This window comes from Equus przewalskii, chromosome 1, assembly GCF_037783145.1.
Source record: "Equus przewalskii isolate Varuska chromosome 1, EquPr2, whole genome shotgun sequence".
NCBI classification, from domain to species: Eukaryota; Metazoa; Chordata; class Mammalia; order Perissodactyla; family Equidae; genus Equus; species Equus przewalskii.
Window position 1 is genome coordinate 155,462,436 of NC_091831.1, and position 18,416 is coordinate 155,480,851.

Consider the following 18,416-nt stretch of genomic DNA (forward strand, 5'->3'; position numbering starts at 1 on the left):
GACTGTACACTTTACATTCCCACAAGCTGGGAATGAGAAGCACTGCTCCCCCAATCCTACAGCAACAAGTTTAACGACTCTGTTGAGGAATAAATAGAAAAATAGAATGTAGTCTCTAAATTTGTAGTAATTTTAGAAAAATCTCCTCAATACCAAGTTTTAAAAATCAATTCATACATACTTTATTTAAATTTTATAATTCTACTTTTACATTTAAGCCTTTTAATTATCCAGAACTTATTTTGCTGTAAGATGTATGGTAAGATACAATTTTATGTTTCCAGTGTTGGACTACATGTTTAACAACTATCGAATACTCTGAATTTATTGAATAACTCTCCATTTTCCTACACATTTGCAATGTCTTTTCATCATATACTAAATTCTTTAATTTTTATCTAACTCATAACTATATTTTGTTACATTTATCTGTCCAACTTTAGTTAAGTTAATCAGTTTAATAGGTATAGGTTTATGATACATTCCAATAACTTTAATAGAAAACATTCTCTTTTCTCCTCAACCTGCCATTTTGTTTCCCTTCCAAAATTTCTCTCGACTTTGAAATGGACTTTTGGATCACATTGCAATGTTCCAAAAGATTTCTACTGGACTTTTAATCAGCAATTGCATAGATTATTTCAGTGAGAATTGATGTTTTTATAACCTTGAGTTTTCTTTTCTCTATTAGCATTGTTTCATCTCCATTTCTTTCACGGTTACAAATATATCAGAAAAGTTTATGTTCTTTTAATGGAATGTATACACTTGCACAGTTGTTTCATTTGTAAATGAGATCTCTCTTATCACATTTTAACAGGTTATTATTGACACTATATTTATTAAAATGAGATTGTTTAAGAGAGTTAATATTTGTCATAAGTTTTCAATTTGCAAATGAGTATAGTTCTTCTACCTTCACTTTAATGGTATTACTTGATTTAATCTTCTTGTCTATCACACATGATTGAAACGTAGTGCTATAGGCTTCCTTCTTTATGCTCTTGATTTTAATGTTTCATCTATAATCAGATATTGAGTGTTGCTTTAAAAATTCTATTAAAAGCATTATGTTTAAAATAATTCTTAATCATTCTTATTTTACTAAGAGTTTTTATCATGAATCAATTTTGAAATTTAGTTAGTAATTGTTTGGTATATGAATCCCCTAAAATTTTCATGGAAATACCCTCTGAAATCAAATATTGCTCATCTCCTCTCAGGGTATTATGTGACATGCTGTGGGATTTCAAAAATTTACTATTTATAGAATCACCAAAGGCTTTAAGTAGGAATGCCATTTGACTTTTATTAGACATATCTGGACTCAGAGTATAGAATGAGTTGTAGTTGTGGACCATTCAGGAGCATTTTCAGCTGTAAATATGGGAAAATATGTAGATAACAAGGAAAAAAAAGTGACAACAAAAATGAAGAGGAGGGAAGTGAATTGAGAAATATTTGAAAGTACAAATTGCTCAGCTAGAGACCCAAAGTGAGACAAGAGTGCCACGCAGGTATCTATATTGGGCATCTGGAGAATGGCAATAATATTTATTAAAGCATTGGAGTGGATTATAATATTATGAGTTCAGTTTTGACATGTTGACTTAAAGATGGAGGTGGGACTTCCATTTGTGTATACCACATACAGCTTTGGATATATTACTCTGGGAGTCTAGTGATAAGTCTACAGATAAAGATGTGAACATGTAGATACTACAAGGCACAAGAAGGGAGACCATTCTTGGCTTTGAGTAAGTGACACAGCATGCATTTTGGATCTTAAGTTCCTTCTAACTTTTCACTATTATTTTTAGTATATGGGCTTTAAAAATTCATGGTTGCTTCACTTTTAAGAATTATAGTAGCATCAAATGCAGGAAAAATGGACCTGGGAAATCCATCTCCACATGAAGATTTGTCCTTATATTTGGAAAAGAAAGGCCTCCACAGATAACATTGGTACATCTCATTGAACAATTCTGGGCTACGTGCCCCGTCTAACACCAATTCATGGTCATGGAAAGTGAGATTGTAGAAATTGGCTTAGAAAAATCATTTGACATGTTCTCAGGCTGAGACAGGGCTAGTCTCTCCAAAAATTAGAGATTTCAACCTACTACCTGAACAGTAGATTTTCTGTCAGCAAGAAGTGGAAAGGAAATGGCTTAATGGAAGGCAAGAAGCCAAGGACAGAGGCAGTCCAAAAACAAGGGCTTAATTAATAGTATCAAATCCTACAGGGAGATCAAGGTAAATGATGACTGAAAAGTGATTATTATAAGATGTATGCAGAATTCAGAGTTTCTTTCTATAAAGCAGGAATCTGCGGACACAAGTTTTAGCTTATGAATAAACAAAAAGTGAAGGTAAGCTTGCCAATGAAGAGTTGGAGACAGGAGTAATTCAAAGGGGATACAAGATTTAGAGATTTGACTTTTTTTTTTTTCTAAAGCTCACTCTGATAATAGGTCAGGGAAAATAAAAAGTTGAAGAAGGTTAATTGAATAATTCTTCGGGAAGATCCAAGGTATACTTGAAAGGAATGGCCTTGAAAAGCATAGCACCATGGTTTAGAGCTTGGATTATGGAGTCCTACAGCTGTGGATATAAGTTTTCGCTCTGACATTTGATCTCTCTGAGACTCAGTTACTCCATTGGTAACATAAATCTAATAAAAAACTATCTTAAAGAATTTTATAAAGTTAAACTGAGATTATATGGTTAGTACAGTGCCTTGCATAGAGGAATCACTTAGTAAATGTTATCTATTAATAGTACCTTTGTTTCATAAACATTTTCTAACTTACTAGCTGGTATTTATTCTCTTGTATCCAATATTTTATTTGATATAGGGGTCCATACATGCACCATGATAATAATGTTTCTTGAGCAAAACATATGGATAATCTCAACTTGAGCACCTGATTTGCAAGGAAAATTTTACAAACAAAAGCAAAACCAAAATACACTTACAAGGTGAAGCAAGGTAAAACATATTAAACAATTTTGGCCTACAGATCTCTATTTGACCAGTGAAATAAGAAATTCTACTAAGGAGAATTTCCAAGTTGGTATGAGAACATTACTGTGATGGTGACAGAAATGTCTGAGATGATTTGGTTGGGAGGACATCTAAGTACGTGGTCAGAAAAAATGACTAAAAATCCTTGAGAGGAAAAACAAAATTATCATCTGATAATGGAATAAGAATGGATGTAACCCCACTGGAGGAAAAGCACTCCCATCTAAAATATTCAAGTTTTATTTTTCTTTTTAGGTAATCACTTTGCTGATTGCTGTAATTCTATTTATTAATTTTTTAACCTAAGTAAATTATTTCTCACTCAAGGATATGAGCCCACAGAACAAATTAGTAAGAATAAAAGGAAGTCTACTTTTGTGCCACTGATTCTGACTTTCCAGAATCTTCTATCCTCAGGTGATTTAAAAAATCTGCTTTCCCCCCCAAATCAGTGGACGGAATAAATGAGTCTGCTGTTTCTGAGTTTGTGTTGCTAGACTCTCCAGTTCTTGGGAAACTAAAGTTTTTCTCTTGTTGGTAGTCTCCTTGATCTATTTAGGGATCATTCTGGGAATTGTCTTCATTTTGTTTTTGGTAATATTTCATTCTCACTTACATTCTCCTATGAACTCCCTGCTCACCAACCTGTCCCTCATTGATGTGGGCCTTTCATATACAATAGTCCACAAGATGATCACAGACCTTCTAAATGAATACAAGGCCATTTCTTCCCAAGGTTGTATGACACAGATATGCTTTATCCACATCACGGGAGGAGTAGAGATGGTGTCACTCATAGCCATTTGACAGGTGCACAGCATTTGTAAGCTTCTCCACTACTTGAACATTAGGAACTCTAAAATATGGGTTTCATTTGTAATCACTGGCTAGGTAACTGGGGTGATCCGTGCTATGTCTCAGTTTGCTTTTGTTGTAAACTTGCCTTTTTGTGGCCCTAATAAAGTAGACAGCTTTTATTGTGACTTTTGCAGGATAATAAAACTTGCATGCGCAGATGGACCCATGTTTGAATTTATTGTTGGTGCCAACAGTGGCTTTAAGACTATGGGTACCTTCTTCCTGCTAATCCTTTACTATATCTTTATTTTGCTCACCATCTGGAAACTTTCTTCAGGAGGCTTATTGAAGGCATTTGTCACTTTGTTGGCTCACATCACTGTGGTTGTTCTTTTTTTCACTCCATGCATGTTTCTCTCTGTATGACCTTTCCTCACATCATCAATTGACAAATACGTGTTCACTGCTGACTTTGTTATCACCCTGGTCTTGAATTCTGTCACCTATACATTAAGGAACAAAGACATAAAGGTAGCCATAAAAAGATTGAGCAAATGGGAACATTATATCAGATTTTTCTGATTAGATATGATTCTGGAGTTCTAAAATTGTACATTCATAATCCTTTTGGATATCTCCTCTTAGACATCTGAAATTTAACATGGCCAGATTTGGACATATCATCTACCTCATTAAATGGTTTTCTATTATTTCTGCTGAGCATTTTCTCATTACCTTCGCTATCATGAGAAATGAGAATTCACCATGATATGAGTTATTTTATCAAACAGAATTTTCTAGTAAATAATATTTAATTGAAATTTTAATCATCTTGAAAATATAAAGGATATAATTACATCTCTTATGCTCCCCATAAGGTTTGCAAATGAAATGCAAACTTACTTTGTCAAATGTCAGGAATCATCACATGGAATATATGTAGGACTAGTAGTTCCAATTAGTTGTTCAGGTTGTGTTCCCTCAGAAGAAGACTTGATGACAATATTTGATTGCAAGTAGTTTATTTGGAAGATGACATTTGGAAACATCATTAAGAGAGTGGGAAAGTGAAACAGAGAAGTGAAGGATGCCTATGTGGATAAACATAAATGGGGTATAAGCTTACTATGATCATCTGGGGCACTCTACAAATTCTGTGGTTTAGAATTGTCCCAACTGAAGGGAAAGGAAGCTGGAGTACCTTTTTATTTTTAGAGAGTGAGAGCCAGAGACAAGCCATCAGATAGACTTTCAGGTGCTAGCTGTGGAATACCATCTCCTTGTTTGGAAACAATAAGTGCCAAGATAAGTCACCTTTTAAAGACACTTCATCCCTTCTTCACTTCATCTTGTCAAAGATTCTTTAAAGTTATGGCTGTTTTCAATTTCATAAAGGAAAAACTTAAAACAGGAGGGACAAATACAGCAGCATTGTTGCTTCTAATTGATAGTCACATTGTCTTCTATTACCCGTTCTAAATCCCCTTCATAGTCACAGTTCCTCTGCTGATCTATGTTGCTTGCCCAGCGAGGTAACCCTGTTCATTCATTAGTAGTTTGAACCCATGGTCAAAATGTTCTTGCCAATCTATTGTTATTATAATTGTTCTTCTATTGTTATCATGAATCGTGGAGGCACCAAGCAGTACCTCAGTGGATCCCTAGTTTCAGACAAATTTTTCACTGCATCATTAATTAGGAAGCAGCAACTCTATCTTTATCCAATATGGGATAAAAATGAGGTAATTCATTCTTCTGAATGCTGGTCTTCTAAATTGAGGAACCCAAAATCAGAGGAAAGTAGCTAAAATTTTTAGGTTGTCAGAATCCATACTATGTCTCCAAAAAGAAGTATTCTTCCCACTCCAGCAGATCCTGAAATTTCAGGGACAGAAAGCAGAAACTATGCAAGAAGTTCACTGAGATTCACGATAAGAGGTACTTACTATTATCTTCTCTATCTCTTTGGTTTGCAGAACCATGTATTTTATCTATAGGGCATATAGCACCATCTCTCAAGGCCATTGGTTCAAATCATACATCTTGAAGAGCAGCCCCCAACTCTGAAGGGTGTCATCTTCAAGCTGGTGCCTCAGTTGCAACTTTAACAGGCTATTCCAATGTTCTATCAGATCAACAGCTTCCAGATGTGCAATAAATGATAGAATCAATGGGTTGCCTAGTTATGCGTGCTTTGTGCACTTTCTTTGCTATAAAGTGAGTACCCTTGGTCTAAGGAAATATTCTGCAAGACTTCATGTTGGAACTCAGACACCATGAACCTTGTATAGTGGTGCTGGCCAAAGCAGCGAAAGTAGGAAAGATAATCCGTACTCAGAAGACGTGTTATCCCACTAGGGACAAATCTTTGTCTCCTCCAGGTTAGAAAGGGTCCAATGTCAGTCACCACCCTCAAAAGATTGATTTCAGTTCTCAAAGGTGATAACATTTCAAGGATCTACCTGTGCTGCTGACAGGTCAAACATTCTACAGTGGCAGTAGAAAAAAAAGCCTGGGTAAAAAAAAGCCCACTCTGTAGACCCTATGCATAGCCTTCTTTCCACCATGATATCTTTTTCATTTTCGTAGACCCATTGTGCAAACATTAGGTTGGCTGAGGAGAGGTTAGCAGCCATTTATTCTTTCACTTATCCAGTTAAATACTTTATACATAGTAAATAATTCTTTAAGTTAAATTATCATTGTTCAAGTAAGTTGTGTGATTACTGTTTCCTTTCTGAAACCTGGCTAAGGCATTCCACTCCAATAAAAAAGAAAAATAAACAGTTAAATGGTTCCACTAGTGAATTCTTCAAATATTTAAGAAGAAAAAACACTCTTAAACAGCTTTAGAAATATATAAAAAAGAAAAAACAGTTTATATGGCTGAAATAAAACAAGAGGTCTGAGTGTCACATCAAACATACAAGAATCAGAGTTATTTCTCAGTTTCAAAGCTTTCTAATAATTCAAAAGATACTGATAAATGAAGACACAAGTGAAGCAGGAGTCTGAGACAGCCAACATAATTCCCCAGTTGCTTTCTTGTTGCACTATGATGCTATCTGACCCAGATATAAAATATGAGGTCTCCAATGAGGCATGAAGGATATCACTCACAAAAATGGAGTTACTTTGGTCATGAAATATCTCACTTTTTTATTCCAGTAATTACAGAGAAAATATTAAGATTTTTCTCTAGGTTGTGTCCCATGAAGCACAAACTCCAGGTTTAATTACCATAAGCAAACTAGAACAAGGTATATTGGCTAGGAACATTCTATTATCTATCTTCTAATAAATACCACTAGAAAGAGATCCAGTTAGTATGCTTTCACCAAGATTTGACCAAATCATTTCTTGCTGTTATTACCATTAATTCTCCTCCCCCTCCTTTGCACCCCTATTTCCCTCTCTCTTTCTTTTTCCCTCCCCCTTCCCACTCTCTTACTCTTCCTTTCTCTTTCTCTTGATTACCATGAAACAGAGGATGGGTTACAGACCAGTTACTAATCCTTTCCTTCCAATAACCAGAATATTTTTAAAGGACAATAACATTATAAAAATGGAATATTATAAAACAATTTGTATATCTCTTATCTAATACCCATTCTCAATAAGTTTCATAGCAAAAGCCTTAGCAAAGTAGGCATAACAGATGCATTGGATTGAATAGTGTTCCCCCCAAATTCATGTCCACCCAAACCTCAAAATGTGACCTTATTTGGAAATAGAGTCTTTGTAGATGTGACTAAGGTAAGGAACAAGAGGAGATTATACTGAACTAGAGTGGACCTGAAATCCAATGCATGTCCTTATAAGAGACAGAAAAGGATGGACAGAGACTCAAGAAATGAGACTATGTGAAGACAGAGGTAGAGATTGTAATTGCACTGTCACAAACCAAGGAATGCCAGAAGCCACCAGGAGCTGGAAGAGGCAGAGAAAAATTCTCCGCTAGAACCTTCAGTGGGAGCATGACCCTGTCAATAGTATGATTTTGGATATCTGGCTTCCAGAACTTTGAAAGAGTAAATACCAGGGTCTTTTTTAAGCCATCAAGTTTGTGGCAATTTATTATAGCAGCCCTAGAAAACTAATATAGAAGGAAACTAATTCTGATAAACAGTATTCGCACAACTATAGCATGCATTGCAGGTAATGTGAAATTTTGAGAGTTTTCTTCCTGAGATCAGAAATATGTCCACACTCTTCCTATAATTACTTCTATTTTACATTTTAATGAAGGGCTTCCTCTGTAAAATAAGGCAAAAATATTAAATAAAATATGTAAATATTGAAAGTTATAAATAAAACTGATGTTCTTCATAGACAACATCATCATGTACAAGTTAGTTATCTTTCCCACAGACTCCTCTAACATATTCTGCCTCTTCATAATAGTACTTGGTATGCTATTGCCTGTTTCGCTTCTGTTTCTTTCAATAGATGGTAATATACATGAGTGCAGGAATTGTTGGGGAGTACAACACAATAAAAAACGGACCTCAATTCATATGTTAACTTTTCACTTACAGGGGGAGGGGGCCAGGGAGAGTTGCATCATTCAATAGATGCAGAGTTACAAAAATGAATAAATTCTAGAGATCTACTATACAACATTGTAGCTATAGTTAAGAATATTGTATTGTACACAAAAATTTGTTAGGAGAGTAGATCTCAAGGGAAGTGTTCTTACCACAACTTAAAAAAATCTGCATCTTTGAAGTCCTTGATGGTAGTACTAATCTACAATTTCTCCTGAAATTAAGTATTACTTTGGTTTATTATTTTGGTTGATTGATTAGGTCTTATTTGCTTCCACTTGGCTTTTGTTACCATAATAGCTTTCACTTCATGGCTCAGAAAATCAATCTGGAAATTCTGCCAAATTGTTAGTGTATCTATCCCAATTCTGCATCTCAAACTATGGGTATAACCAAAGAATGGATTTAGAGAACCATGTAGTCCACTGTGACATAAACACAGACAAAATTACACTGGCCACCTGAACTCCATGGACTCCTGTTTCCAAATAATGGTTCAGAGTAGCATTTTGTTTCTACAGAAATTTGTGACAGTTTAGAATTAGATGTCTAATAACTCCCCCTAAATTCTGATTATTTTAGAGTCTCTTTGGAGAATGATGGGAAAAATATCTACAGAATAAAATAGTGGCTGTGTAGAAGGGTCCTTCCTCAAGAGGACCCAGCCTTCCCTTCACTCAAGGAGCTTTAGGTTGGTAAACTAGATTAAGTTTAAGAATTGTTTGAGGGGCCATAATTCTCTATTGTAATGATTCAAGTAAGATTTCTGTTCACCACACCTAGAGCATTTCTGCTTATATAGATCAGGTGAAACTTTAGTAATATGCTCATCTTTCAGTTCTAGAAACACTGTGATTATGTAACCAATGCCAAAATCTCAGTGGCTCAGACAACTCTAATTGCTGCTTAGGCTCTGGTGCTCACTTGAGTAACTACAACTATCTTGTCTTTGCTATTAAGTACCACCATTTGGTACTTGCCACCCAGGAATCCTTTTACATTCAAAGAGATCAGTGCAACGGCATCAGTCCCCACTCTCTTTCTGGTGTAGAAGGAACAGTCATCACAGAGCTACTCAAAGATATCAGAGCTTTCCTTGAGAATCTATTTCTCACAGTCTTGATGAAGGGAAAGTTTTTTGGACCCCCCAGGATGGTTGCACAGGTCTTACATGACAAATGATAAATGTCTTATACGATATATCCATTTTAGCATTCCAATCTTTATAACATTTGAATACCTTCCTCAACAGTATAACAAGGAAATTCTAAAGTGTCAAATTAATTTTGCGTAGTCTGCCTTTGGGGACAGCTTTCAGTAAACCAACAAGGCATATCGTTATAGCTGACCCCAGCCCCTCGAGCTAACACATTGATTCAAGAATCTCTGCCTAATGAATTGATGTAAAATTTTTTCCTTGATGTAACTTTATATTCTTTACATTCTCAACCCACATCCATAGAATTCAATCCCACACATGCTCCCCAGATTCCTGTTAATATTGATAGGCAAAAAAGGAAAAAAAATGCAATTTTGACCTCCTTAAGAGTCATACTGTGTATCTCACCCTACGTAGTAACTTTATGCTTGAATGTAGTTACTGTTACAGAGCAATGATAGGTGATGCAAGTGGGTTCTGAGAATGATCAGCAATCCTTTGCAAGGTAACTATCTTAAGGGAGGCCATTACATATTCTTTAGGCAAGAGACTAATTTCGTCAGACAGAGATGGAAGGGCTGTTTCTACTGGCGAAGAAGGTTCAGTGCCTGGCATATAATAGTGCTTAATAAATATGCACTGAGTGAATGAATAAAATTTATTAAGTATTAAGTATTTTCTCTTTACCCATGCTGTATACATTATACATTTATAGATTTAATTTTGCAAAGAAAACCTCACCAGTTCCTTACATTTTTTCTATAATGTTGTCTTGAATCAATTATTCTCTCCTGTGCAATGTATACATCGTGTATTCCATTTTATTTTAATCTTTTTTTCTCATATTCATAAGCTTTTATAGAGAACTGGTCAATGTATTTACGATTTAAAAGTCCAGGAGTGAGAGCTAGAAGCTAATACTTCGTTATGCTAATATTTAATAAAGTAGTATTTCTTTCTCTCCAAGAGAAATTAAGTGGTTTCTTTATACTAACAAGCCAAAAAACATTAGCTACACAGATGGAATTCAATGCAAACCTATCCTAAAGGCCTAGGTTGTTCGCTCTGTTTATTCACTGGTTTGTGGTGGCTGAAAAATACCGTCTTAGCACTTTTAACCAATGAACAAACTCTAAATTAAAAAAAAAAACTATTTCATCTATAACTAATTCAACATGAAACAATTTGTGGTTTTAAAATCCCAAGTGAGACAGAATAGTGAGTAAGGAGTCTAGCAACTCCTTTCTCTTAAAAGAAATGGTAAAATTGGACAATTCTATAAAACAACCATTTCAGGAACCTGAGTATTCACTAAAGGTAAACAACAAATTGCTAAGTTATTATTGAAGAAAAACTACTAAACTTTAGCTGGAAACAATAGGAGTCCATAGAGTTTTGCCTGCGGCTGTTCTCATCACTCTTCCAGCTCCATCGTTATGATAGTTTTACCAGGATAGAACAAACCACGAGAAGCAGAAGTTTCACTGTTGCTGTCACTACCAGAGAGGGCTGACTTGATTTGGAGCATGGAAAACACCCATCTCTCTGGGTGTCATCAGAAATATTAGTAATGCCTGTGGCAAACCAACGTAGAATGTCAACATCATGGCTAGCCCGAGCCTGTGATCCTGGTAGGAGCAAAAATCCAAATGTTAGACTAGCCAGAAATTAACAAGGAGAGTCAAAGAATGAGACATCCATAGTGACCATTGATAAACTCTAGTATATACCTGGTGTATTAGGTTCTTACTGCTGCTGTAAAGAATTACCACAAACTTAGTGGCTTAAAACAACACAAATTTACTATCTTACACTTTTGGAAGTCAGAAGTCTAAATGGATCAGCAGGGCTATGTTCCTTGTGGAGGCTCCAGGAGAAAATCTGTTCCTTGCTTTTTCCCACTACTGAAGGCCGTCTATATACCTTGGCTTATGGAACAATACCCCTCTGACTTCTGTTTCACTGGTCACTTCCCTTACTCTGACCCTCCTTCCTCTCTTCTAGAAGGATCCTTATGATTATATTGGGTTTACCCAGGTGATCCTGGACAATCTCCTCACCTTAAAGTTCATAAATTAATCACATCTTCAAAGTCCCTTTTCTCATGTGAGGTAACATATTTGCAGGTTTCAGGAATTAAGACATGGATGTCTTTGGGACTCTTATTTTGCCTACCATGCCTCGGAATCTAAAAAGTGGCACATATGCAAGGCTGTACAAATAATCAGAAGAGACGAAAGATGACCCTTGCTATTTACACATCCCTTCATAAATCCGATACCTTTCACAAAACACAAAAGACAAAAGAAAGAACTCTGCACAAAGTAAAAGCCAGGGCACACTTATAAACTGCATGAATTTTGAATACATTTCCCAATGGCATACAGATCCATTGGCAAAGAATGGGAGCCCTACTGGCTCAAGGAGTTTGAGCCTGACCTCGGACCAATAATCAGTTGAACATTAAACCATGCTGAAAAAGGAGGGACTCCCTAGGATGCCAGGCTTCAAAAAGTAAAAACAATATTTAAAAAATACTGAGTAGGGGGCTGGCCCGGTGGCCGAGTGGTTAGGTTCGCGTGCTCTGCTGCAGGTGGCCCAGTGTTTCGTTGGTTCGAATCCTGGGCGCAGACATGATACTGCTCATCAAACCATGCTGAGGCAGCGTCCCACATGCCACAACTAGAAGGGCCCACAGCGAAGAATATACAACTATGCACCAGGGGGCTTTGGGGAGAAAAAGGAAAAAAATAAAATCTTTAAAAAAAAATACTGAGTAGAGATAACAGTGGTAACATATTGCAGAGAAGAGAAATCCTGCAGAATTAATCCAACAGGATACTAAACAAAAAATAAAATAATATAATAAAACATAGTAAGATAAGCAGCAAACAAACAACACCTAGGTATGGGAGGAATTGGAATCCATAGTCACTACAACATATTACCTAAAATGTTCAGTTTTTCAACAAATAATTTATGAGATATGCAAAGAAAGAGTAAATAGATTCACATTAAGAAAACAGACAATAGAAACTGTCTCTGAAAGGGCCCAGATTTTAAACTTAGCAGACAAAACTTCAAATCAGAAATTATTAATATGTAAAAATAACTAAAGAAAACCAAGTTTAAAAACTACAAGAAAATATAAAAGGAATGAATCAACAAATAGAGGATATCAATACAGAGATAGAAATAAAAAAAATAATTGAATTTAAATATAGGAATCAAAAGGGGCTGGACCCGTGGCCGAATGGTTAAGTTCGCGTGCTCTGCTGCCAGTGGCCCAGTGTTTCATTGGTTCGAATCCTGGGCGTGGACACGGCACCGCTCATCAAACCACGCTGAGGCAGCGTCCCACATGCCACAACTAGAAGGACCCACAACGAAGAATATACAACTATGTACCGGGGGGCTTTGGGGAGAAAAAGGAAAAAAATAAAATGTTTAAAAAAAATATAGGAGTCAAAAAATATAATAACTACATTTTTAACTCAATAGAAGGGCTCAAAAACAACTATGAAATGGCAGAATAAAAGATCGATAATTTGAAGACAGATTAACAGAAATTATTCAGCCTGAAGAACATAAAGAAAAAAAAGAATATAAATATGTAAATGAATAGAATCTCAGAGACCTGTGCAACACCATCAAGCACACCAATATATGTAAGGAGAATCCCAGAAAGAGAAGAGGGAGAGAAAGAGGTAGAAACATTATTTGAAAAAATAATGTTCAAAAACTTCCAAAACTGGATGAAAACTGTATATCTACAGATCCAAAATCCAAGAAGCTCAATGAATTCCAAGTAGGATAAACATAAATATGAGTTTAGACCCTTACCTAATATCATACACAAAAATTAACACAAGATGGATCAAATATCTAAATATTAGAGAGGCAATCTAAAAATTAAAAAAAAAAATACGAGAAAGGCTTTTAACCATGAGTTAGGCCGAGTTCTTAGATAAGATGCCAAAAGCATGGTCCGTAAATAAAACAATGAAAAGCAATAATCTGCTGATGCATGTTACATCATAGATGAATGCTGAAAATAGCGTAAATGAAAGAAGCCAGTCACAAAAGACTACATATTGTATGATTTCATTTATATGATATGTCCAGAAAAGGCAAATCTATAGACACAGGAAACAAATTACTTGTTGCCCGGATCTGGGAGCAGGAGTGGGGATTAACTACAAACAGGCACAAAGAATCTTTTTGGGGTGATAGAAATATTCTAACACTGAATTGTGATTGTGGCTACACAACTCCATAAATTTATTAAAAATCATTGAATTGTGCATTTAAATGGAAAAATTTTACAGTATATACATCAAACCTCCATAAAGCTGTTAAAAGATACTAAGTAAGATTTCCCAGTCTAACTTTGCACTACTTTTGAACCTCCCCTGGTTTGTTCAAATATGAATTCATTATTTCTCAAAATTCCAAGTGAGACAAGCAGTTAAGGGTGTAAAGTGATAGTTTTCTTAGACTTGATATTGGAGCCAAACAGATATCATCAGTGGTCCATACAACTTGCAATGACTCAATGAATACCTACAGTAAACCTAAAATTCTCTAATTTTGAAAAAAAGAGTACATTATCAGAGCACAAAATAACTGACAATCACACTGAGCTGTTCAATTTCCCTGCAACTCTTTTCAGCAAATTGTGATTATTTACTCTTGGGAAAGCCAGTGTCCACAGAAGACCTGGTTTTCATTAGAAGCAATTATGGACCATATCCAGTCCTACTCTCCTGTCCTGCTAATTGACTTCCTTTCTAATAGTGTGAACCATTTATAGCTCCCTGTCTTTGGAAATGGTAGTGATTCAAAGAGTGTTAACTTTCTGCGTGTCTCAGTCTCTTGAAGCTGTTCCAGAGTGAAACCTGTACCTGAACAGGTAACAGGTACATAGGATACCTGCTGTCCAATTCCCTAGCAACTGGTTACGTTGCTCCCTCCCCCTTTTATTACTTTTGTTTCCAAATCTTCTTTCCTCTTTCTGTCTCCAGTTTCCTTTTGCTCATGCTCTTTATCTGGATGATTTTCACTCATATTGTTTTGTATCCCTCTGGTCTCATTTTCATAATTTCAATTGCACGGTGAGGTGAATTTCTCTTCAAAGAGCACTTATCTTTATTAAATGCATATGTGAAAGGACTTCAATTATCCATCCCTTTTCTCTCTGAAGTGAGATTGATGGAAATAAAAGTTACGTCTTGGCTATTTCATTCCAACTAAGTGCAATCTGGCAGAGCAAGCAATCTCTGTATTTGGAAAGACTTGAATGATGGAGTCTTAAAAATCACCACAATTATAAAAAACAAAACAAAATCATTGATTACTTATTATATGCCAGAGCATGCAGGCTCTGATGTTTTCCATGTATAACTCATTTTAATTCTTACAACAGCAGTATGTGATAAGTGCTACTATCAGCCCTGTTTTACAGATGAGGAAATTGAGGGACAGAGAAGTGAAACAATGCACCGAAGAACACATAGCTCATAAATCAAGAAGATGGAGATGGAGAGCTGAAGCCAGGTAGTCTGGCCCCAGAATCTGTGCTCTTAGTTACTACTTCATATTGCTAGTTAAGAAATTGCTCTTATATCATTTTTCCTATTTCCTCCACTAATTTCAAATTTTCTTTAGAAATTAGAAAACCCATAAATATTACCTGTAAAAACATGGAAAATAAGAGCTAATATTTAGAAAAAATATAAAATTACCTAAAATCTCACAAACTGGAGACTGTGGCATAAAGTGTAAATATTTCCATATATATATTTACATTATATGTAGTATTTTGTGTTTTATAATCTTTGTTTTAACCTAATGACAAATTATATCTTTTCAGGTTAGTTTATCTGAAGTTCTAATTTATTTCATGTGCATCAAAACATCTTATGAATATAAATTCAAGTATATTTAAAAGTTATTTTCCTTATTCGGGTAGCAAGTTGCTTTTCACAGGGGCTTTGATCATGAAAACTGTACTGTTCTTTTGAATTACCGAATTTTTCCAAATACCTGGTGATGTCTTTCTGTTCATCAATATTTCTATAGCATACTTTTTGTTAATACTCCATTGTAATTTGAAGATATTGCCAGATACTCTGTAGCACCCGTACCCATTTTGTTTGAGGTAAAAAAGAAGGGGGGAAAATTTGTTGTTTTTCTAGTATTACTGCATTAGATTTAGGATCTATTTGGAAATGTGGAGTGTTGAGGTTACTCTGAGAGGACAGTCACATGACAGGGAAGTCACTGACTTCCCGACTGGTTTCCGTTCTCCCATCAGGGTGCAGGTGTCAGTGAGTTCAACTCCCAAAGTCACTTGGAGAGTTACTCTCCACTACATCCCCCACAAGGGCTTCTGGGCCCCTGATTTTGCTTACCATGTCTTCTTGAACTTTCTACTATGAATGTTAGTGGAGATTATCTTTAATGGTACCTATATTGTGCCAGAAATTGTGCTAAGTATTGGAGTTTACACAGTTGGTTAAAAGCTCCTTTCTCAAAGAAATTATAGTTGAAAATGAAGAAATAACATACGAAAAATAATATACTTTAATTATGTACAAGATATAACAACAGTTCATAGAGAGAAACTATTTACTCTGCTTAGAGTCTTCAATGAGTACTTTAGAGTAGGTGGCATTTAATATCTATGTCTTGAAGGATAAAGGGAAGTAAGATTTGTGCCAGATAGTTTTATCCATATCATCTCAAATCCTCATAACATCAGGAAAATTAAGTTATAATTCCTTCATTTTATGGAGAAATAAATACCATTAGCATCACTTGGTAGCCTACCCTAGTGTATATAGCTCATAAATGGCAATGTTGGGATGACAAGTAAAATCTATCAGGCCTTAGAGCCAAAGATGGTTCTACTTTGTAATGACCAGGAATAACACAGATGACAGCACATGCAAAGGCAGAGAAATGGGAAAAAAATACACTGAAGTGTTCAGTTTATAAAGGGTCTAATGTGATATGCTGTTAAATTTTAAAGATTCTCAATGACTGAACCAAATGTTTAAATAGGAGAATAATATGAACATATTTGATCCTTAGATAGAAAGATCTGAAAGCAGAGTACAGAAAGGACTAAACTTAGATAAGATTGGAGGCAGAGAGATCATTCAGAAGGCTTTTCAGTCATTAAGATGAAAAACTATGTAGAATTGAAATAGTAATTGACCCTGGAAATGAGGAGGAGAAAACAAAATTGAGAAATATTCAGGAAGTATAATTTTCTATCTGGGATGTAAGGTGAAAAAGGAGACAAGGGTGCCACAAAGATTCCTGGATTGGGCATCTGAGAGAATGGTTGTGATATTTCTTAAGGTATTTAAAAGATTATAAAATCATGAATTCGGCCTTAGGCATTTTAACTTTGATATATTTGAGGAATGTCCACTTAAGTACTACAATATAGTCTTGGATATGTTGTGCTGGAGTCCCTGGCTAGAGCTATAGATATAGAAATCTTCAATAAGTGAGGAGTAGTTAAAACAATGAAGCTTGTTTGTAATGAAAAAATATCTTAGGATAGACTCCTGAGTCACATCAGCATAGATAAGCAGGGGAAAAAAAATCCATGTATCAGTGAAAGATACAAAAAAGAAGTTAGAAATGTAGGAGAAAAATTAGGAGAGCTCTGTAATACAAATAGTAGGAAGGCATTCAGCTTCAAGTAACACACCTTATTTACAATCTCTGAAATGAACTAGGTTTTATTTTTCTCACATTGTAAGAAGTCAGAAGGTAAACCTTTGCTGGCATCAGTTAAAGACCTAGACAAGTTTCCTTTTCTATCTGTTCATACTACCATTTTTAACATGTTGACTTCTAAAGCTCATGATAGCTGCAGCTTTAGGCATCATATTAACATTGAATGCAGGAATAAAGGTGCCAGGAAAAGAGCATTCTCCACACTAAACTTTCCATTTTAATCTGGGAATGAAAGCCTTCCACAAAAGACACTGTTCTATATTTCATTAAGCAAATCTAGGTTACACTCCCCTCTTAAATCAATCCATGGCCAAGTGACATTGGATTATCACGTTTTATCAGGCAGCCAGGATAAGGACCTACCTCTCCCAAAATTTAGGGATCTTTACCAAATATCTAAACAGATAGGTGTTCTGCTAGCAGGAAATGTGGATAGAAAAAGCTTTGGGATAGACAACATACATTAGAAGTCAATGACATAAAAAAATTTCAAAAACAGTGGATGATCAATAGTATCAAATTTGGAAAATAAGTAAGATAAAGACCGAAAAGTGTTTATTATATGTGATATTTTAATAAAAGTACATTGTTGTGTGCTGAATCCCTAGTGACTTCTCTAAAAAGATTTTCTGGAGTGGAAGCTAGACTGTTTTGGCTTGTTTAATAAACGAAATGCATAAGTTAAAATCAACCTACCAGTAAAGGTTTGAGAAAGAAAGAGAAAATCAGGAGGAACCCCCTGCATCCCATCCTTGATAGATTTGATTTTTGAAGGAGAGATTCTATGTGTAACAGGTTAAGGGAAGTGAAAAGCTGAGATGAAGGAAAAATGTTAACTGATGCTTCTAGATCCTTGGGGAGATTCAGAGTAGACTCGGAGGTGCTGGCCTTGAAAAGCATAGAGCAGTGATTGGGAGTATCATTCTGAAGTCCTACGGCTCTTGATACAAGCCCTAGCTTTGCCACTTCATCTTTCTAAGGCTCACTTTCTTCATTTGTGAAATGGGGGTAATGAAACTGAATCTATCTTATGGAGTCCTTAGGAGATTTGCAAGAGATCAGGTACTTAATACAATGCCCTGAATGTAGGTGACACTCACTCAAATGTTATTTGTGATCACTATAATTG

General features: G+C 35.5%; 1 pseudogene; it reads left to right on the plus strand.

Moving 5' to 3' along the window:
- The first annotated feature begins 252 nt into the window (after positions 1-252).
- LOC103548533 (olfactory receptor 4F21-like) lies at positions 253-4,408 on the plus strand (annotated as a pseudogene).
- The last annotated feature ends 14,008 nt before the right edge of the window (positions 4,409-18,416 follow it).